Genomic DNA, 23982 nt, shown 5'->3' with positions numbered 1-23982 from the left:
TTTTACCCCCTTTTTATTCCTTTCATTTTTTTTTTATTTTTATGTCTTGCTATTTCAATTATGATGATAAAATAGTCGTTCCTTTTTAAACTAATTGGGTCGTGATAGCTTTTTACCTCAATGGGCAGGTTCTCAGGACTGAATGCTTGGGAAATCGGAGAGCTCGTATCCTACACAGAGAAGTAGCTCTTCGTTGTTACTTTCTCAGTGACCCAGGTATTGTATTTCTCGACAAAATCTTCTACAACTATTTTTCTTTTTAGCGTTATCCACGTAAAATATTTTCATTGGATTTTGGTGGATTGTACTTATTTGTCGAGGGTGGATCAAATGATTCTTTGATGGAAAAGCCGTTTTGGTTTTCTTGGTGCCTAACGTCTGGTTTTATTATTGGGTTCTGTTTACGCAATTACAATTGCCCTTTAATTTCAAGCCATTTGTACTTGATTATGATCTCATCCTAAGAAATTGTGACCTGTTTCTTTATTTTTTTTTTGCAGCTCAGCTTCACTAACGCTTCAGGCGTGGTTATTTTCTTCTACTAGGGAAAGGGTTGTGCTCGGTAGAGGAAGAACGTGTTGATTCACGCCATCCACCAGGTTAGATCAAGTCTTTCTTGCACGTTTAACAATCTATCCACACACAGTATGCTATCTGAAAATATGAAAAAGTGAATGCATAAGCGGATTAGGAAATATGATTGCTGCAAACCAGTGATGGAACTCGATTGTGCAAGTAGATGATACTCAACTGCTAAGGTTTGAATAGTTGTAAAACCACTTCATTTTTGTTAATCTTCTTTTACGTATTTTAGCATTTCAATATTATTGAATTGTTGATGGAGTACTTATGTTTCATCATTACTTACCGTCATTGATTTTTTTATCAAATGCACAATTTTTATGTAAGGAATTTTTGGTACTATACTGATTGTAAGATGTTTTGCTCAGGTGAAGTACGAGATTTCACGCTCTTATGAGAAAGTTGATGAGACGCTAAAGCTTATTCTTAAACAGGTTGTGAGTTCCATTATGCATTACTCTCCCTTTCTTCTCCCTTTTTAGAGCAATATATTTTTTGGCCGGATAGACTATTTTATCGGAAGCTTAGGGTTATTTTTGAATTTTATCCAGTTTTGACATTTAGTTCAAATTGGTCATCAAATTTAAACTTTGATTTCAATTTTATCCCTAAGCGGACAAGCGAGAGCCCCAACATACGTGGTGCTTAGGTGGCGTGCTGATGTTTCATTTGTCGGACACATCAGCAAAAGAAATCCATCATCTTCAACCCTCAGGCCATTAGGTTTTACATCCTAAACAGTTTCCGCCGCCTTCCTTCATCGTCGGTCGCCTTTTTGTTCTCTCATCGCCGGTAACCCGAGGCCTCAACCCTGTGGTAACGCCACGCGAGCCATGTCGAGCACGAAGTTGTTCGGCCATGAGAGTGACCAGAGGTCCTCGGCCATGGCGTCGATGACCATTGCAATGCCGAGATTCGACTCGTGGCTGAGAAGACTCGCGTCAATCGGTCGACCAAAATGATAACCCACGTCGGCGAGCCATCAACCAAAAGGGGAGACGAACCGTCACTCAGGGCAGTCACGATGAACCTCGATTTTGGAAAACATCGTCGACGATTGCGAAAGCAAGGCCCACTCGATCGATGGCAATTGACTGATGGCGCTTGTCTTCTTCTCAACATCGATCTCGGCATGGTCATTTTTTCTCCTTGACCTCCGATCTTCTCCCCTTTCTCTTCTTTTCCCAATCGGCTGCCTTTGTGGCCGCCATTAATGGAAGCATGCCACCCGCGATGAAGAGTGAGAAAGGAGGAGGCGGCTAGGGGCAGGGAAAAGGCAAAAACGGCAACGACGAGGGCGACTTCAGCGCAAGGTGGAAGGCGAAAAACTTGGTGATTTGGGGTAGAGGATGGGTTTTGACCCATTACATGTTCGGTCGACCCCGCTGGGTTGGATTTGGATCAAAGTCAACCATGGGATTGTTTGCCTATTGTGTCCATTATTTGATACAACAACACGCCGAGTCTGCAGGGCCACACGACAGTCCGCTTTAGGAGAAAATTAAAACAAAAGTTAAAGTTCGATGGTAAAATTGAAACAAATGTCAAAACTGGATAATAGTGAAAAAAGGCCCTAAGTTCAGTATAAAATAATTTATTTGACCATATTTTTATGATGTTTTCGACTGCAGGAAGTAGTTGGATTTCTCTTTGGAGATCTACATGCAGGTTCAACGCTTTTAGTTATCACTATAGTGATATTTTACCTTTTACCCCCTTTTTATTCCTTTCATTTTCTTTTTTTTTATGTCTTGCTATTTCAATTATGATGTTAAAATAGTCGTTCCTTTTTAAACTAATTGGGTCGTGATAGCTTTTTCCCTCAATGGGTAGGTTCTCAGGACTGAATGCTTGGGAAATCGGAGAGCTCGTATCCTACACAGAGAAGTAGCTCTTCGTTGTTACTTTCTCATTGACCCAGGTATTGTATTTCTTGACAAAATCTTCTACAACTATTTTTCTTTTTAGCGTTATCCACGTAAAATATTTTCACTAGATTTTGGTGGATTGTACTTATTTGTCGAGGGTGGATCAAATGATTCTTTGATGGAAAAACCGTTTTGGTTTTCTTGGTGCCTAACGTCTGGTTTTATTATTGGGTTCTGTTTACTCAATTACAATTGCCCTTTAATTTCAAGCCATTTGTACTTGATTATGATCTCATCCTAAGAAATTGTGACCTGTTTCTTTATTTTTTTTTTGCAGCTCAGCTTCACTAACGCTTCAAGCGTGGTTATTTTCTTCTACTAGGGAAAGGGTTGTGCTCGGTAGAGGAAGAACGTGTTGATTCACGCCATCCACCAGGTTAGATCAAGTCTTTCTTGCACGTTTAACAATCTATCCACACACAGTATGCTATCTGAAAATATGAAAAAGTGAATGCTTAAGCGGATTAGGAAATATGATTGCTGCAAACCAGTGATGGAACTCGATTGTGCAAGTAGATGATACTCAACTGCTAAGGTTTGAATAGTTGTAAAACCACTTCATTTTTGTTAATCTTCTTTTACGTATTTTAGCATTTCAATATTATTGAATTGTTTATGGAGTACTTATGTTTCATCATTACTTACCGTCATTGATTTTTTTATCAAGTGCACAATTTTTATGTACGGAATTTTTGGCACTATACTGACTGTAAGATGTTTTGCTCAGGTGAAGTACGAGATTTCACGCTCTTATGAGAAAGTTGATGAGACGCTAAAGCTTATTCTTAAACAGGTTGTGAGTTCCATTATGCATTACTCTCCCTTTCTTCCCCCTTTTTAGAGCAATATATTTTTTGGCCAGATAGACTATTTTATCAGGAGCTTAGGGTCATTTTTGAATTTTATCCAGTTTTGACATTTAGTTCAATTTGGTCATCAAATTTAAACTTTGATTTCAATTTTATCCCTAAGCGGACATGCGAGAGCCCCAACATAGGTGGTGCTTAGGTGGCGTGCTGATGTGTCCGTTGTCGGACACATCAGTAAAAGAAATCCATCATCTTCAACCCTCAGGCCATTAGGTTTTACATCCTAAACAGTTGCCACCGCCTTCCTTCATCGTCGGTCGCCTTTTTGTTCTCTCATCGCCGGTAACCCGAGGCCTCAACCCTGTGGTCACCCCACGCGAGCCATGTCGAGCACGAAGCTGTTCGGCCATGGGAGTGACCAGAGGTCCTCGGCCATGGCGTCGATGGCCATTGCAATGCCGAGATTCGACCCGTGGCTGAGAAGACTCGCGTCAATCAGTTGACCAAAATGATAACCCACGTCGGCGAGCCATCGACCAAAAGGGGAGACGAACCGTCAGTCAGGGCAGTCACGGTGAACCTCGATTTTGGAAAACATCGTCGACGATGGCGGAAGCAAGGCCCACTCGATCGACGGCAATAGACACATGGCCCTTGTCTTCTTCTCAACATCGATCTCGCCATGGTCATTTTTTCTCCTTGACCTCCGATCTTCTCCCCTCTCTCTTCTTTTCCCAATCGGCTGCCTTTGTGGCCGCCATTAATGGAAGCATGCCACCCGCGATGAAGAGTGAGAAAGGAGGAGGCGGCTAGGGGCAGGGAAAAGGCAAAAACGTCAACGACGTTGGCGACTTCAGCGCAAGGTGGAAGGCGAAACACTTGGTGATTTGGGGTAGAGGATGGGTTTTGACCCATTACATGTTCGGTCGACCCCGCTGGGTCGGATTTGGATCAAAGTCAACCATGGGATTGTTTGCCTATTGTGTCCATTATTTGACACAACAACACGCCGCGTCTGCAGGGCCACACGCCAGTCCGCTTTAGGAGAAAATTAAAACAAAAGTTAAAGTTCGATGGTAAAATTGAAACAAATGTCAAAACTGGATAATAGTGAAAAAAGATCCTAAGTTCAGTATAAAATAATTTATTTGATCATATTTTTATGATATTTTCGACTGTAGGAAGTAGTTGGATTTCTCTTTGGAGATCTACATGCAGGTTCAACGCTTTTAGTTATCACTGTAGTGATATTTTACCTTTTACCCCCTTTTTATTCATTTCATTTTTATTTTTTTTATGTCTTGCTATTTCAATTATGATGTTAAAATAGTCGTTCCCTTTTAAACTAATTGGGTCATGATAGCTTTTTACCTCAATGGGCAGGTTCTCAGGACTGAATGCTTGGGAAATCGGAGAGCTCGTATCCTACACAGAGAAGTAGCTCTTCGTTGTTACTTTCTCAGTGACCTAGGTATTGTATTTCTTGACAAAATCTTCTACAACTATTTTTCTTTTCAGCGTTATCCACATAAAATATTTTCACCGGATTTTGGTGGATTGTACTTATTTGTCGAGGGTGGATCAAATGATTCTTTGATGAAAAAACCGTTTTGGTTTTCATGGTGCCTAACGTCTGGTTTTATTATTGGGTTCTGTTTACTCAATTACAATTGCCCTTTAATTTCAAGCCATTTGTACTTGATTATGATCTCATCCTAAGAAATTGTGACCTGTTTCTTTTTTTTTTTTTTTTGCAGCTCAGCTTCACTAACGCTTCAGGCGTGGTTATTTTCTTCTACTAGGGAAAGGGTTGTGCTCGGTAGAGGAAGAACATGTTGATTCACGCCATCCACCAGGTTAGATCAAGTCTTTCTTGCACGTTTAACAATCTATCCACACACAGTATGCTATCTGAAAATATGAAAAAGTGAATGCATAAGCGGATTAGGAAATATGATTGCTGCAAACCAGTGATGGAACTCGATTGTGCAAGTAGATGATACTCAACTGCTAAGGTTTGAATAGTTGTAAAACCACTTCATTTTTGTTAATCTTCTTTTACGTATTTTAGCATTTCAATATTATTGAATTGTTGATGGAGTACTTATGTTTCATCATTACTTACCGTCATTGATTTTTTTATCAAGTGCACAATTTTTATGTTCAAAATTTTTGTTCAGGTGAAGTACGAGATTTCACGCTCTTATGAGAAAGTTGATGAGATGCTAAAGCTTATTCTTAAACAGGTTGTGAGTTCCATTATGCATCACTCTCCTTTTCTTCCCCCTTTTTAGAGCAATATGTTTTCTGGCCGAATAGACTATTTTATCGGGAGCTTAGGGTCATTTTTGAATTTTATCCAGTTTTGACATTTAGTTCAATTTGGTCATCAAATTTAAACTTTGATTTCAATTTTATCCCTAAGCGGACAGACGAGAGCCCCAACATATGTGGTGCTTAGGTGGTGTGCTGATGTGTTATTTGTCGGACACATCAGCAAAAGAAAGCCATGGCCCTTGTCTTCTTCTCAACATCGATCTCGCCATGGTCATTTTTTCTCCTTGACCTCCTCTCTTCTCCCCTCTCTCTTCTTTTCCCAATCGGTTGCCTATGTGGCCACCATTAATGGAAGCAAGCCATCGGCGATGAAGAGTGAGAAAGAAGGAGGCGGCTAGGGGCAGGGAAGAGGCCAAAACGGCAACGACGGGAGCGGCGTCAGCGCAAGGTGGAAGGCGAAACACTTGGTGATTTGGGGAATAGGATGGGTTTTGACCTATTACATGTTCGGTCGACCCCGCTGGGTCGGATTTGGATCAAAGTCAACCATGGGATTGTTTTCCTATTGTGTCCATTATTTGACACAACAACACCCCGCGTCTGCAGGGCTACACGCCAGTCCGCTTCCGTAGAAAATTAAAGCAAAAGTTAAAGTTCAGTGGTAAAATTGAAACAAATGTCAAAACTGGATAATAGTGAAAACAGACTGTAAGTTCAGTATAAAATAATTTATTTAACCATATCTTTATGATGTTTTCGACTACAGGAAGTAGTTGGATTGTTCTTTGGAGGTCTACATGCAGGTTCAACGCTTTTAGTTATCACTGTAGTGATATTTTACCTTTTACCCCCTTTTTATTCCTTTCCTTTTTTATTTTTTTTTTATGTCTTGCTATTTCAATTATGATGTTAAAATAGTCGGTCCTTTTTAAACTAATTGGGTCGTGATAGCTTTTAACTCAATGGATAGGTTCTGAGGACTGAATGCTTGGGAAATAGGAGAGCTCGTATCCTAAACAGAGAAGTAGCTCTTCGTTGTTACTTTCTCAGTGACCCAGGTATTGTATTTCTTGACAAAATCTTCTATAATTATTTTTCTTCTTAGCGTTATCCACGTAAAATATTCACTTGATTTTGGTGGATTGTACTTATTTATCGAGTGTAGATTAAATGATTCTTTGATGGAAAAACCGTTTTGGTTTTTTTGGTGCCTAACGTCTGGTTTTATTATTGGGTTCTGTTTACCCAATTAGAATTGCCCTTTAATTTCAAGCCATTTGTACTTGATTATGATCTCATCCTAAGAAATTGTGACCTGTTTCTTTTATTTTATTTTTTGCAGCTCAGCTTCACTAACGCTTCAGGCGTGGTTATTTTCTTCTACTAGGGAAAGGGTTGTGCTCGGTAGAGGAAGAACATGTTGATTCACGCCATCCACCAGGTTAGATCAAGTCTTTCTTGCACGTTTAACAATCTATCCACACACAGTATGCTATATGAAAAAGTGAATGCATAAGCGGATTAGGAAATATGATTGCTGCAAACCAGTGATGGAACTCGATTGTGCAAGTAGATGATACTCAACTGCTAAGGTTTGAATAGTTGTAAAACCACTTCATTTTTGTTAATCTTCTTTTACGTATTTTAGCATTTCAATATTATTGAATTGTTGATGGAGTACTTATGTTTCATCATTACTTACCGTCATTGATTTTTTTATCAAGTGCACAATTTTTATGTACGGAATTTTTGGCACTATACTGACTGTAAGATGTTTTGCTCAGGTGAAGTACGAGATTTCACGCTCTTATACGAAAGTTGATGAGACGCTAAAGCTTATTCTTAAACAGGTTGTGAGTTCCATTATGCATTACTCTCCCTTTCTTCCCCCTTTTTAGAGCAATATGTTTTCTGGCCGAATAGACTATTTTATCAGGAGCTTAGGGTCATTTTTGAATTTTATCCAGTTTTGACATTTAGTTCAATTTGGTCATCAAATTTAAACTTTGATTTCAATTTTATCCCTAAGCGAACAGACGAGAGTCCCAACATATGTGGTGCTTAGGTGGCGTGCTGATGTGTGATTTGTCGGACACATCAGCAAAAGAAATCCATCATCTTCAACCCTCAGGCCATTAGGTTTTACATCCTGAACAGTTGCCGCCGCCTTCCTTCATTGTCGGTCGCCTTTTTGTTCTCTCATCGCCGGTAACCCGAGGCCTCAACCCTGTGGTCACCCCACGCGAGCCATGTCGAGCACGAAGCTGTTCGGCCATGGGAGTGACCAGAGGTCCTTGGCCATGGCGTCGATGGCCATTGCAATGCTGAGATTCGACCCGTGGCTGAGAAGACTCGCATCAATCAGTCGACCAAAATGATAACCCACGTCAGCGAGCCATCGACCAAAAGGGGAGACGAACCGTCAGTCAGGGCAGTCACGGTGAACCTTGATTTGGAAAACATCGTCGACGATGGCGGAAGCAAGGCCCACTCGATCGACGGCAATAGACCCATGGCCCTTGTCTTCTTCTCAACATCGATCTCGCCATGGTCATTTTTTCCCCTTGACCTCCAATCTTCTCCCCTCTCTCTTCTTTTCCCAATCGGCTGCCTTTGTGGCCGCCATTAATGGAAGCATGCCACCCGCGATGAAGAGTGAGAAAGGAGGAGGCGGCTTGGGGCAGGGAAAAGGCAAAAACGGCAACGACGGGGGCGACGTCAGCGCAAGGTGGAAGGCAAAACACTTGGTGATTTAGAGTAGAGGATGGGTTTTGACCCATTACATGTTCGGTCGACCCCGCTGGGTCGGATTTGGATCAAAGTCAACCATAGGATTGTTTGCCTATTGGCTGCACTCCTCACCCTACAATTTAAATAGCCTTAATCAGTTTGGATGTTCAGTGTTGAAATGGTGAGGAGGTTTAAACTCACCAGTGTGTGAGTGTAGTTGTAGCACAAATATAAATTCCGGACAAGTCCGGGTCGATTCACTGGGAGGTTTATTTAACAAAAGAATGGTTCATTTGGGTTGATTTATCCAAAGAGAGATAAGTTTTCTTGATTGTGAAAAGGTTTCTTCATTTGGGTTGAGGCGAGTTCAGAACCAGTGCCTAATAAATCTCTTATAGCAATTTAAATAGCAACATTAATCTGAAATAAATAGAGGATCATTTGGTAGTTATAATTCAAGATACGAGTGATTCTCAGTTAAGCAACCCTCATACATGATATGATGGTTCTAGGTTAAGATGTCACTGTAAATTGTATTATACTACAGACTATGATTTTGATTGTCTGAGCTTGGGTATATCTCATCTCCAATTCTAGCAACTCTCATACATGGTATGAGAGTTCTAAGTTAGGATGATGACCCAATCCAAACTCACAAAATCATTTACACACTCAACTCGAGTTTAACTCGGATAAATCTTGCATTCATCGAGGTTTGGCTTGTCTTGAGATTCAAGAACATTGGACACTATCCTCGCCTTAACCCAAGATTAAATTTAGCTACTCATTCCCATTTTTAAAATAAATTGGCAGGAATTTAATTGACGGGAATTAAAAGATAGTATTTAAAAGACTATTTTTTAACCGACCATATAGGCGGTATATAATGAAAAGACAAGAATTGAAAGACTATTTTTTAACCGACCATATAGGCGGTATATAATGAAAAGACAATATTTAAAGACAATATTCAACCGACCATATAGGCGGTATATAATAAAGTAATAATAAATGACATAAGAATTTAAAAGAAGAAAGAAAAGAAATAAGATTGCAAGAGAAAATAAGAGAGAAAATAAGAGAGAACAAGAGCAATTAAAACAACTAAAATTTCATTCAAGAATAATCATCCCTTACAAGTGCACCTAAGTGCTCTATTTATAGGCTAAAAGATGTAATGGAAACCACTTAATTATATAATTTAATAATACAAAATATCTAATTGATGATGTAAGCAATGATGTCATTTTAACCATGATGTAAGCAATGATGTCATCTTATCCCATGATGTAAGCGATGATGTCATCCTATCCCATGATGTAAGCGATGATGTCATCATATCCCATGATGTAAGCGATGATGTCATCCTATCCCATGATGTAAGCGATGATGTCATCATATCCCATGATGTAAGCGATGATGTCATCATATCCCATGATGTAAGCGATGATGTCATCCTATTTGTGGGACTTGGGCTTTTCATATTTTTGGGCTTTGGGCCTTCTTTGTGTTGGGCTTGAGCTTGGGCTTGAGCTTGGGCTTGGGCTTATCGTATGTTGGATTCTATTTGATTGTTGGGCCAAGTGCACATGAAACATCCTCTAGACTCCATAGTTGGCCCATGATTTTGAGCAACAATAATGGGTAATCCAACGTCTTCGATTTATGCCCCTAATTAATTGTAGAAGACAGCTTTCTTGCTTCATCCTGTAATAATATATAATGCAAATAATTATTTATTTTAAGCATAATTATAAAGCCAAAATAGGGATATAATTCATTAGGATATAGGAAATATTGACCCTTATCACACCCCCCAACTTGAATATTGCTAGTCCCTTAGCAATTAGATTATATACCAGCCATGATCTAATCGCAATACTTGCATGAATATAAAAATTTCAAATTCGAAACCAAAATGCGTAGAGTAGAACATTCAAAATAAGTCGAACATTCATAATTAGATTTATGGTTAAAGGTCATACAATCTTAGGAATGGCAATCAGGATGATCAATACACAGATTTACTCCCTCGAAGTTTTGACTTTAAACTTTACTGTGGATTTTTCCTCTAATAAAACGATTCCTCAGGTGTACACACAAGAGGGTGCACCGTTATAAGAGTAAATGTATAACAAGTTCAAACTCGGTGTCATCCCAAATACAAAGAACATATTTTCATGAAAGAACAGGGAAATTAACATAGCTTCATGACTGGAATAATGCCATAGATAAATAACTTCTGAATTTAAACAGAATTCCCTACTCCGAACTCGAATCTTGAGATCACATGATTTATAGCATCAAGAAGGACCAAACTAGGTTGTAATGGGGCTATGAGGTTAATACGGGTTGTCAAAGAAAATGGTAAAGTGTGCAAATGGTGTGTCAGGATTTTTTATTTTTTTATTTTTTTATTTTTGGCACTAATATCAAATTAGACATATTTTTTTTTTCTTCATCATTTATTTTGAAACACTCATGCTGAAAAGCTAAGAGAACTTCCCTTTTTTTTTTTCTTTTTTTTTATATGAAAATACCGAGATAGACTGATTCCTAAAAACACACCAGGTTGGACAAACTTCATATGGTTACAGGTTTAGACGAAGGTAAGGAAAGAAATTATGCTAGGAACAGCTCAAATGGGCTAGTAATGGAGGTTAATGTAAAGAAAGAAAGAGGTTAATAAGCCCAAATTGAAAGAAATTGCTCCCCCTATCATACTTCTATAAAACAATGTTACTCAATCAACTAATTCAGAGTTTGAAACCAGCCAAATTCATCTGTATCATACTAGACATTCAAAGCTAATTGATGCTTTGAAGCTATTGAAAAGATGAGATAAACAATAAAGCATATTTAGAGTAAGTGTTATTTCACTCAGAAGTAACGATTATCAGGCTCAAACACTCACTCGGGTAATAGTCTCTACTTCTGTTGAGGGATCATGCAGTGTGCTAATCAGCTAATTACCATTGCCTTTGACTTTATGACAGATAAACCAATTTCTAATTATTGAACACCCGATGCATGCAAATCATCTATTCTAATTCCATACATATACGTTTTCAAATAAGAAATTAATGCATTCATGATTCATATTGCAAATTCAACTGGCTATCAGTGTACAATTCCAAAGCTTTAGGGATAGCATTATTTAAAGCACACACATTTTTTTTTATTTTTTTTTAATTCACACAAAACTACAAGCATGCAATTGCAAATTCACAGTTAAACATAGACCAGATAATTCATAAATATACCTTACTCCCCCCAACTTGAATTGCAGTAATAAAATAGGGTTGTTAGGAATACCTGTAACTCCATAAGTCCATAGATTTACTGTGAACTGCTAAAACTCAAACAAACAAATGAGCATACCATATATATATATTTTTATATTTTCACACCAAAATAAAATTTTCATACAAGTCATAAGATAAACAGAATGCGTCTCAAGAGTACAAAGTACTCCTTACTCAGCCATCTTATCATAGACTCGCCTAACAACATTCCACAGTTTTTTTTTTTTTATTATTTTTTTATTTTTTTAAGAACACAAGAAAAGAAATTTTGTACAAGTCATAGGAGATGCGTCTCAAGAATACAAAAAGTACTCCTTACTCAGCCATCTTATCATAGACTTGCCTTACAGGGATAATTCTAAATTAATCGAACCTTTTTGCCGCTTGTTTTTGATTGCCTTAGACCAATCTATCCGAGGCTCATAAGGATCGTGCTGTGGAACATAAGTATGTAATTTCTCTAGCAGCTCCTCGATGGTGGATGCAGAAATAAGAATCTTTCTTGTTAAAGGAGAAATGAACTGTTGGTCCACAGCCTGATCAATAAAAGAGAGCAACCCATCGAAAAAATGGTTAACATTTAAAAGTCCAATGGGTTTGGTATGCAGATTGCTCTTGGCCCAAGAGATTATACAGAAGATTTCTTCAAGTGTACCAAAACCTCCTGGTAAAACGATGAAAGCGTCTGACTGATAAATCTTACAAGCCATGCGCTCAGACATAGAAGTCGTTTCTACAAGTTGACCGCGTGTAATCCCAGAAATACGTGGTTCAGCCAAAGGGATTGGCATTACACCTACCACATATGATTTTCCAAAAAGTGCAGCTTGTGAAACATAACCATTCAACCCACGACTTCCCCCCCCCATATACCAAATTAATCTTTTTCTCTCCTAATTTTTGGCCTAGTTCGCTTGCTGCAAGTGCGTAACAAATATCACTCCCAAGTTGAGAGCCACAAAGTACACATATGGTTTTGATTCGACGAACTAACTGGCCTTCCATGTTTGTTTCTTTTGTATGCCCTGGAAAGAGGTTTGGCAATCAAAAGTAGCTATACAACAATTCAACAAGAAATAAATACAAACAAAAATCATGCGTATGTACAAGTAGTTGTGATTGTGGCTCACATCTTCCTCTAGTTTTACGTCTAGAAACGGCTTAAACACTTTCTATGAAGCGAGGATAAGCTTCCCATCCAATTTTCTTATAGATTGGCAAACAGGGTCGTTTTTAGTCAGATTCCCAAGACTATAGCGTTGGTGGTCACTTATGAACTGAGTCCATAAAGCAAGAAGTTCTCTTTGCACTATTCCACATGGATGCGTCTCAAGAGTCAATCGGATATCATCCAATGACTCCTTACTCAGTCCATCCTTTATGAAACTAATTTTATCTTCTCGATTTACGGACGTAAACCCCACAGATTTGCATCGAGTGTTACAGGTCCAACGAGCACACTTGTGACAACCATTCACTCTTTTAACTCTTCGTTTCTTCGCAAAACTACTCTTCCCTAAGCCCGGGAAGTGTTTAAAACTAGGTGAAGTTTCGCCAGCTAATCGAACTTTTGCTTCAATCAACCAACGAATATCTTCAGGGATGTTATTACGCATCAATATCCTAAGTCTTTCACACCTACCAATATAAATTTGTTTCAAATCATTCATTGGGAGAGATGGATAGTACTTGCGGATTTTTGATAGTTGAAGATCCTTTTTTTTTTTTTTTAAATCAAAAGACAACTATAATAAAAGAAAAGTAGAAACTATAAATCTTACAAAATGAACGAAAATACCTGATCGAAGAACAACACGAAGGAGAGGAAACTGAGCTTGCTTGCAGAAGTGTGGTTTGGCTCATACAGATATGGAGTCTTTTATAGAGCAATGGGTGTCACTATTCTATACTTGGCTCGAGGCACGCCATAATTGTAGGGTCAGGCGCGTCTCTTTTTTTCAATACTCGGTGCCTCCTTTTTCAACATTTGGCAGTGTGCCTCTTCCTTTATAGGACAGTGTGATTGCACTGCCCGAGAAAAATGGCCGCCACCAGCGCCAATTTTGTCTCTCTCAATTCAAATTTTTTATATATATATATATTTTTGTTTTTTTGGTTTTTTTTATTTGAAATATATATATATTTTTTAGTTTTTTATTTTTATTTATTTATTTTTTTAATTTTTGGGTTAGTTAATTTTTTTTTTTAGGTGCTTAATAAAATCATATATACCACACAAAGCATTATTATCGAGTCAAACAAAATTACTTGCACAATAGATTAAATTCAAACACCAATAAATTCCTAAGTACACCTTACCCCCCAACTTGAATTGCGCATTGTCCTCAATCGGCAATAAAAGGATAGAGGATAGGCATACCTGGCGATCTTCAGTGCATGAACTCGTATGCAAAATTTTTATTTAGACTGCACACAGAGAAACACTATTTAAGTAATGCAGAAAAGAAACAATTTTTTTTTTTTTTCAATTCTAGAAACATCCATTTAACCTAAATGTTGGTGGTCTTTTAACGTCAGATTCCCAGACGAATGTGTTCCTAAAGGTCACTCAACCATTGATGGTGGATCACCCAACTCCACCATCTCTTCATATCCTTCAACAAGTTCTTTCTTAGCTATGCCTAGATATGGTTTCAGCCTTTGACCATTCACTTTAAAACATTGTCCAGACTTTGATTTCAATTTCTATTGCCCCATATTCTGATATGGTCTTGATTGTATAGGGTCCTGTCCATTTTGATCTCAACTTCCCTGGGAACAAATGAAGCCTTGAGTTGTAGAGAAGCACCTGCTGACCAACATGAAATTTTTTTCTGTTGATGTGTTGGTCATGCAACTTTTTCATATGCAACTTAGACAATTTGGCATTTTCAAATGCCTCATCCCTAAGTTCTTCAAGTTCATTAAGTTGCAATTTCCTATTAAGGCTCACTTCTTTTGATTCCTCGTTAATCTTCCTAATGGCCCAGTAGGCTTTGTGCTCTATTTCAACTGGTAAATGACATGGCTTGCCATATACCAACCTGTAGGGAGACATGCCTAGAATGGTCTTGTAAGCAGTTCTATAGGCCCAAAGTGCATCAATCAACCTCAAGGACCAATCCTTGCGATTAGAATTGACTGTTTTCTCTAAAATCCTTTTTATCTCCCTATTGGCCAATTCAGCTTGGCCATTGGTTTGAGGGTGATATGGGGTTGCAACCTTGTGGACTACTCCATATTTTCTCATTAATTCAGCCACTGGTTTGTTGCAGAAATGAGAACCTCCATCACTTATGATGGCCCTAGGCATTCCAAACCTACTAAAAATATTTTCTTTCAAAAACTTCATTACAACCCGATGATCGTTTGTTCTTGTTGGGATTGCTTCTACCCGCTTGGACACATAGTCAACAGCTAACAAGATGTACTCGTGTCCACCTGAATTAACAAATGGTCCCATGAAGTCTATTCCCCAACAATCAAAAATTTCTAACACCTGAATGGGTTGCAAGGGCATCATATTCCTCTTGGTTAGGCTTCCTAGCCTTTGGCATCTATCACATGAGCTACAGAACTGATGCACATCTCTAAACATGGTAGGCCAAAAGAATCCACTTTGTAAGATCTTGGCCAATGTTTTTCTTGTGGAGAAATGACCTCTACAAGCAAGAGTATGACAAAAATTCAAAACACTCTGTTGCTCATGCTCGGGGATACACCTTCTTAAAATTTGGTCAGCACAATACTTAAACAAGTAAGGGTCATCCCAGAAATAAGTCCTAACCTTCCTAAAGAATTTTTGTTTATCTAGCTTGGTCCAATGATTTGGAATTAGACCGGTGGCTAGATAGTTGGCCAGATCTTCATACCATGGTGTAACAGAGGTTGAGGTATCATTGATAAGGAAGAGTTGTTCATCTAGAAATGTGTCCCTGATTGGTTCCTTATCTAGATTAAGGTCTTGGCATGGAAGTCTAGACAAATGGTCTGCCACCACATTTTCTACTCCCTTTTTATCTTTGATTTCTATGTTGAATTCTTGGAGTAACAAAATCCACCTAATAAGACGCAGTTTGGCGTCTTGTTTGGTGAGCAAGTATTTCAAAGCAGCATGGTCAGTGAAAACAATGACCAATGACCCCACCAGATATGATCTGAACTTCTCTAATGCAAACACTACTGCTAATAATTCCTTCTCAGTTGTTGTGTAATTCTTTTGCGCTTCATTGAGGGTTTTACTGGCATAGTAGATGACATAAGGTTTTTTATCTTTTCTTTGCCCTAGGACTGCTCCTACAGCATAATCACTTGCATCACACATGAGTTCAAAGGGCAATGACCAATCTGGTGGTTGAATAATGGGGGCTGAGATGAGAGCATTTCTTAACCTCTCAAAAGAGGTTTGACAAGATGATGTCCACTCAAATGGGACATCCTGGGAGAGCAAATTACACAGAGGCCGGGCTATGCTGCTAAAAGATGATATGAATCTCCTATAGAACCCAGCATGCCCTAGGAAAGACCTGATGTCCTTAACACTCTTAGGGACTGGTAATTTTTGGATGGCTTCAACTTTGGCTTTGTCCACCTCCATTCCCTTAGCAGAGACAATATGCCCTAGGACTAGACCTTGTTTGACCATGAAATGACATTTTTCCCAGTTAAGCACAAGGTGGGTTTCTTCACAACGAGCTAGAACTCTCTCTAAATTCTCTAAACATGCCTCAAAACTAGCTCCATAGACAGAGAAATCATCCATAAAAACCTCCACAATGTGTTCTGTCATCTCACTAAAAATACTCATCACACACCTTTGGAAGGTGGCAGGGGCATTGCATAGTCCAAAAGGCATACGTCTATAGGCAAATGTCCCAAATGGACATGTGAAAGTGGTCTTTTCCTGGTCCTCTAGGGCAATGTCAATCTGGTTATATCCTGAATAACCATCAAGGAAACAATAGAATGCTTGTCCAGCTATTCTTTCAAGGACTTGGTCCAAGAATGGCAATGGAAAATGGTCTTTTCTAGTCATTGCATTGAGTTTTCTGTAATCAATGCACACTCTCCATCCGGTTTGGATGCGAGTAGGGATCAACTCATTCTTTTCATTTCTCACCACTGTGACTCCAGACCTTTTTGGGACCACTTGAGTGGGGCTGACCCACTTTGAATCAGAGATGGGGTATATAATACCCGCATCCAGCAACTTTAGCACTTCTTTCCTAACCACCTCTTTCATGTTAGGATTGAGTCTCCTCTGCATTTGCCTAACAGGTTTAGCATCCTCCTCTAGAAATATCCTATGAGTGCAAGTCAAAGGACTAATTCCATGCAAGTCTGAGATGGTCCAACCTAAGGCTTTTTTATGAGCTCTCAGAATGTTTATCAGCTGAATTTCCTGTTGGGATGTCAAACTTGAAGAGATGACTACGGGGAGTGTGTTCTCATCACCTAGAAATGCATATTTTAACTCACTTGGCAAAGGTTTCATTTCAGGTGTGGGTGAGGTATTATCAGATTGTGACTCCTCATTGTTCAGAGAACCCAATGGTTCTGATTTGGGAATCCATTGAGCCACAGGCATTGCTTCTTCCTCCCTAGTGTTCTCTAATTCTTTTAACTTTCTCTCTTCTTGATCTTCTTCCATAGATTTGTTCAAAAATTCTTTTGCAAAATAGTCCTCAGCTAATGTTTGAACCAAATCTACTTCCTCCATCTCATTCTCAGCTATGTGTTGTTTGGAAACTCTAAAGATATTCATCTCTACAGTCATGTTTCCAAATGATAACTTAAGTATTCCATTCCTACAATTAATTATGGCATTTGAAGTTGCTAGGAATGGTCTACCAAGAATGACTGAAACAGGGGGTTGAGGGCCTTGATGGGGTTGTGTGTCCAAGACTATAAAATCAACAGGGAAGTAAAATTTGTCCACCTGCACTAATACATCCTCCACTATCCCCTTAGGGACTTTGATTGACCTATCAGCAAGCTGTAGGGTAACTCTTGTTGGCTTGAGTTCTCCTAAGCCCAGTTGCTGATATACACTATAAGGAAGCAAATTGACACTTGCTCCTAGATCTAAGAGTGCTTGGTCCACCCTCTGGCTTCCAATTATGCAAGAAATGGTTGGGCTACCAGGGTCTTTGTACTTAGGAGGTGTTTTAAGTTGCAGGATGGAACTCACCTGTTCGGTTAAGAATGCTTTCTCCTTGATGTTGATCTTTCTTTTAACAGTACACAAGTCTTTTAAGAATTTTGCATAAGATGGTGTTTGTTTGATTGCATCAAGTAGAGGAATGTTAATCTTCACCTGCTTGAACACTTCATAAATATCAGCATTTTGTTTTTCCCTCTTTGTTTGAGTAAGTCTTTGAGGGAATGGTGGTGCAGGGTTGCTCTTGAATTCTTCCACCTTATTTTTTTCTTTATCTTCTTTTTTTTTGTTTTCAAGTTTTTCCTCCAAAGCTGGAGCATTGTCATTTTTTATATTTTCATTTTGTTCTTCTTCTTGTGCATTAGGTTGGTTTGTCCTAGGGTCATCTGGTTTGTCAATTATTTTTCCATTCCTAAGGACAGTGACTGCTTGCACCTGCTCATGATTATAGTTCCCATTATTTGATGATTCCACTTGATTTGTTTGCCTCACGGGGTTGGGATTTGGTTGAGAAGGGAATTTCCCAGGTTCTCTCACAGTCAAAGTTTGAGTTAGCTTGGTTAGCTGACTCCTCATATCCTCAATTGCCCTATTTGTTTGCTCTTGGAATTTTGCTACCTGAGCATTGTTCCCCATCTGCCCTTGCATAAATTGTTGTAGAGTATCCTCTAGGGATCTCTTATGCGGTGGCTGATATGAGCCAGATGGTCCTTGGTTAGGCTGGTAGGGCTGTGGCTGAGGTTGTGGCTGTGGTTGTGAGGGAAATGGTTGGTGTGGCTGAGGTGCTGAGTCATTTCTCCAAAAGAAATTTGGATGGTTCCTAGAATTTGGATGGTAGGTGTTTGAGTTTGGGTTGTACCCTTGATAATTTCCACCCTGGTTCTGGTTTTAGTATATCCTACCCTCTGTTTGCCTTGGTTGTGAGTTTGAAGTTTGGCCATACAACACTTCTTTGAAAGCAGGGAGAGTTGGACACTCCTCTGTTCTATGGCTATTGGCTTCACACACTACACAATGCACCTCTACCTCATTGATAGCCTTCATTTTTTTCATCTCCAATTCTTCCATTTTCTTTGTCAACAGAGCTAATCTAGCACTGATGTCATCAGTTTCATTTAATTGGAGTTTTCCCTTTGGTTGTGGATTGTATTGGTCTCTCAAATCTCCCATGGTCAATGGCCCAACTTCCCAATTTCTAGAGTTTTCAGCCACATGGTCAAAGTATGCAACAGCCTCTTCAGGAGTTTTTTCATAAAAATCACCATTACACATGGTGGACACTAGCATTTTCAAATTAGGAGTTAGGGCATTAAAGAAGAAACTAACTACCCGCCATTGTTCAAATGCATGGTGTGGTCAAGAATGCAAGAGGTCCTTGAAACGTTCCCAAGTTTGAGCAAATGTTTCATTTGGTTTACAGACGAAATTCATCATTTTCCTTTGGAGTGATGCTGTTCTATTAGCTGGGAAGTATTTTTTTAGAAATTTTGTTTGCATCTCCCTCCAAGTTCCTATTGATCTGGGCTCTAGAGTCCCTAACCACATTTTTGCTTTATCCTTGAGTGAGAACGGGAAGAGTTTTAGTCTAACAGTGTCCTCATGAATATTTTGATCCCCACAGGTACCACATACCTCTTCAAAATCCCTCATGTGTATATATGGATTTTCAGAATCCATACCATGAAATGTGGGGAGCATTTGTATGGTACCTGGTTTAAGGACAAATCGATGATGGTTTATTGGTAGGATTATGCAAGAGGGAGTGGTTTGCCTTGGAGGGTTCAAATAATCCCTGAGAGGTTTAATCTCATCAACATCATGTTCTCCATGATCACTCCCGTGAGCAGATAGGTTTTCATTTTGTTGAGACATTATGGATTGTAAAAGTGATATTTTAGTCTCTGATAAAGAATCTATAGAATGGTTTAACTGATGGCTTAAGATTCTACCAGATCTAAGTCTCATACAATTTGAATAATATGCAAACAGTTAAGAAGAAAAGAAAAAAAAATTATTAAGAACAAAGTTACCCGTGGAGTGAATTTTTTTCTTCTGTTGTACCTCCCCGGCAACGGCGCCAAAATTTGGCTGCACTCCTCACCCTACAATTTAAATAGCCTTAATCAGTTTGGATGTTCAGTGTTGAAATGGTGAGGAGGTTTAAACTCACCAGTGTGTGAGTGTAGTTGTAGCACAAATATAAATTCCGGACAAGTCCGGGTCGATTCACTGGGAGGTTTATTTAACAAAAAAATGGTTCATTTGGGTTGATTTATCCAAAGAGAGATAAGTTTTCTTGATTGTGAAAAGGTTTTTTGGAATATTAAAAAGGTCTTGGGTTGAGGCGAGTTCAGAACCAGTGCCTAATAAATCTCTTATAGCAATTTAAATAGCAACATTAATCTGAAATAAATAGAGGATCATTTGGTAGTTATAATTCAAGATACGAGTGATTCTCAGTTAAGCAACCCTCATACATGATATGATGGTTCTAGGTTAAGATGTCACTGTAAATTGTATTATAGCAACTCTCATACATGGTATGAGAGTTCTAAGTTAGGATGATGACCCAATCCAAACTCACAAAATCATTTACACACTCAACTCGAGTTTAACTCGGATAAATCTTGCATTCATCGAGGTTTGGCTTATCTTGAGATTCAAGAACATTGGACACTGTCCTCGCCTTAACCCAAGATTAAATTTAGCTATTCATTCCCATTTTTAAAATAAATTGGCAGGAATTTAATTGACGGGAATTAAAAGACAGTATTTAAAAGACTATTTTTTAACCGACCATATAGGCGGTATATAATGAAAAGACAAGAATTGAAAGACTATTTTTTAACCGACCATATAGGCGGTATATAATGAAAAGACAATATTTAAAGACAATATTCAACCGACCATATAGGCGGTATATAATAAAGTAATAATAAATGACATAAGAATTTAAAAGAAGAAAGAAAAGAAATAAGATTGCAAGAGAAAATAAGAGAGAAAATAAGAGAGAACAAGAGCAATTAAAACAACTAAAATTTCATTCAAGAATAATCATCCCTTACAAGTGCACCTAAGTGCTCTATTTATAGGCTAAAAGATGTAATGGAAACCACTTAATTATATAATTTAATAATACAAAATATCTAATTGATGATGTAAGCAATGATGTCATTTTAACCATGATGTAAGCAATGATGTCATCTTATCCCATGATGTAAGCGATGATGTCATCCTATCCCATGATGTAAGCGATGATGTCATCATATCCCATGATGTAAGCGATGATGTCATCCTATCCCATGATGTAAGCGATGATGTCATCATATCCCATGATGTAAGCGATGATGTCATCATATCCCATGATGTAAGCGATGATGTCATCCTATTTGTGGGACTTGGGCTTTTCATATTTTTGGGCTTTGGGCCTTCTTTGTGTTGGGCTTGAGCTTGGGCTTGGGACTTCCTTGTGTTGGGCTTGAGCTTGGGCTTGGGCTTATCTTATGTTGGATTCTATTTGATTGTTGGGCCAAGTGCACATGAAACATCCTCTAGACTCCATAGTTGGCCCATGATTTTGAGCAACAATAATGGGTAATCCAACGTCTTCGATTTATGCCCCTAATTAATTGTAGAAGACAGCTTTCTTGCTTCATCCTGTAATAATATATAATGCAAATAATTATTTATTTTAAGCATAATTATAAAGCCAAAATAGGGATATAATTCATTAGGATATAGGAAATATTGACCCTTATCACCTATTGTGTCCATTATTTGACACAATAACACGCCGCGTCTGCAGGGCCACACGCCAGTCCGCTTTAGACCCATGACCCTTGTCTTCTTCTCAACATCTATCTCGCCATGGTCATTTTTTCGCCTTGACCCGCGATCTTCTCCCCTCTCTCTTCTTTTCCCAATCGGCTGCCTATGTGGCCGCCATTAATGGAAGCAAGCCACCGGCGATGAAGAGTGAGAAAGAAGGAGGCGGCTAGGGGTAGGGAAAAGGCCAAAACGGCTACGACGGGAGCGGCGACAACGCAAGGTGGAAGGCAAAACACTTGGTGATTTGGGAAAGAAGATGGGTTTTGACCCATTACATGTTCGGTCGACCCACTGGGTCGGATTTGGATCAAAGTCGACCATGGAATTGTTTGCCTATTGTGTCCATTATTTGACACAACAACACGCCTCGTCTGCAGGGCCACAGGCCAGTCCGCTTTAAGAGAAAATTAAAACAAATGTCAAAACTGGATAATAGTGAAAAAAGACCTTAAGTTCAGTATAAAATTGTTTATTTGACCATATTTTTATGATGTTTTCGACTGCAGGAAGTAGTTGGATTGTTCTTTTGAGGTCTACATGCAGGTTCAACGCTTTTAGTTATCACTGTCGTGATCTTTTACCTTTTACCCCCTTTTTATTCCTTTCCTTTTTTATTTTTTTCTTATGTCTTGCTATTTCAATTATGATGTTAAAATAGTCGTTCCTTTTTAAACTAATTTGGTCGTGATAGCTTTTTACCTCAATGGGCAGGTTCTCAGGACTGAATGCTTGAGAAATAGGAGAGCTCGTATCCTACACAGAGAAGTAGCTCTTCGTTGTTACTTCCTCAGTGACCCAGGTATTGTATTTCTTGACAAAATCTTCTACAACTATTTTTCTTTTTAGCGTTATCCACGTAAAATATTTTCACTGGATTTTGGTGGATTGTACTTATTTGTCGAGGGTGGATCAAATGATTTTTTGATGGAAAAACCTTTTGGGTTTTCTTGGTGCCTAACGTCTGGCTTTATTATTGGGTTATGTTTAGGCAATTGCAATTGCCCTTTAATTTCAAGCCATTTGTACTTGATTATGATCTAATCCTAAAAAATTGTGACCTGTTTCTTTTTTTTTTTTTGTTTTTTTTTTTTTTGCAGCTCAGCTTCACTTACACTTCAGGCGTGGTTATTTTCTTCTACTAGGGAAAGGGTTGTGCTCGGTTGAGGAAGAACGTGTTTATTCACTCCATCCACCAGGTTTGATCAAGGCTTTCTTGCACGTTTAACAATCTATCCACACACAGTATGCTATCTGAAAATACACAGAATATGAAAAAGTGAATGCATAAGCGAATTAGGAAATATGATTACTGCAAACCAGTGATGGAACTCGATTGTGGAAGTAGATGATGCTCAACTACTAAGGTTTGAATAGTTGTAAAACCACTTCATTTTGTTAATCTTCTTTTATGTATTTGAGCATTTCAATATTCTTGAATTGTTGATGGTGTACTTATGTTTCATCATTACTTACCGTCATTGATTTTTTTATCAAGTGCACAATTTTTATGTACCGAATTTTTGGTGCTATATTGACTGTAAGATGTTTTGCTCAGGTGAAGTACGAGATTTCACGCTCTTATGAGAAAGTTGATGAGACGCTAAAGCTTATTCTTAAAGAGGTTGTGAGTTCCATTATGCATTACTCTCCCTCTCTTCCCCCTTTTTGGAGCAATATGTTTTCTGGCGGAATAGTCTATTTTATCCCGAGCTTAGGGTTATTTTTGAATTTTATCCAGTTTTGACATTTAGTTCAATTTGATCATCAAATTTAAACTTTGATTTCAATTTTATCCCTAAGCGGACATTAAAAAAAAATGCAACAACTACAAATAACTAATGCATTTAAACATTTTTCATGTGATGGTTTTTCACAGCGGCTAAAGTTTTTTCCATGTATTTGTTAAATTTTACTTTTGGTTGGTAACTTGATGTTTTCTTTTGTTAAAGAATTTTGTTGGACTGTAAAGGCTAACTACTTTCTCATATTTTAGGTATTGTTTAAATTTCTCATATTTGGGCATGTTTTTCATTTTCAATTTGCCTTTTTTAACCACTAAAATTCTTGCTTTCATTTCTACTTATATATTTAAAGGATCATCTTGAAGTCATTTTAAGTATTTTAGCCAATGTCTCAGTTATCATTTCGAGTATTTTTGCTATATTATCATTTCAAGGAGTTTTAAGATTCTTCATTGTTTCGCTTCACTTTTGCATTTTCTCAGTGACAACAGAAACCACTCTTTTTAAGAATGTTAATTTTGTATGCTCATTTCAGAAAGGGGTTTGATTCTTGAACTTCGCAATCATATCTTTGTCTGTGTTTTTTTATAATTTCAATAAGTAATGCATTTTTCATTGTTT

The 23982-nt window shown here is 38.3% G+C and overlaps 1 long non-coding RNA gene across 2 annotated transcripts; it reads left to right on the top strand.

Moving 5' to 3' along the window:
* The first annotated feature begins 113 nt into the window (after positions 1 to 113).
* On the top strand, positions 114 to 22799 carry LOC127802503 (uncharacterized). 2 transcript variants are annotated; one of them, XR_008023300.1, is made up of 6 exons: positions 114 to 216; positions 501 to 599; positions 3238 to 3303; positions 6363 to 6399; positions 22331 to 22418; positions 22717 to 22799. It is a non-coding gene; the product is annotated as an uncharacterized LOC127802503 (long non-coding RNA). The 2 variants fall into 2 exon arrangements; XR_008023301.1 differs by lacking the exon at positions 3238 to 3303 and adding an exon at positions 951 to 1016.
* The last annotated feature ends 1183 nt before the right edge of the window (positions 22800 to 23982 follow it).

This window comes from Diospyros lotus, chromosome 5 (genome assembly GCF_014633365.1).
Source record: "Diospyros lotus cultivar Yz01 chromosome 5, ASM1463336v1, whole genome shotgun sequence".
Classification (NCBI taxonomy): Eukaryota; Viridiplantae; Streptophyta; class Magnoliopsida; order Ericales; family Ebenaceae; genus Diospyros; species Diospyros lotus.
Note: the sequence above shows the minus strand (reverse complement) of the source record. Positions and strands in the feature narration are given on the sequence as shown.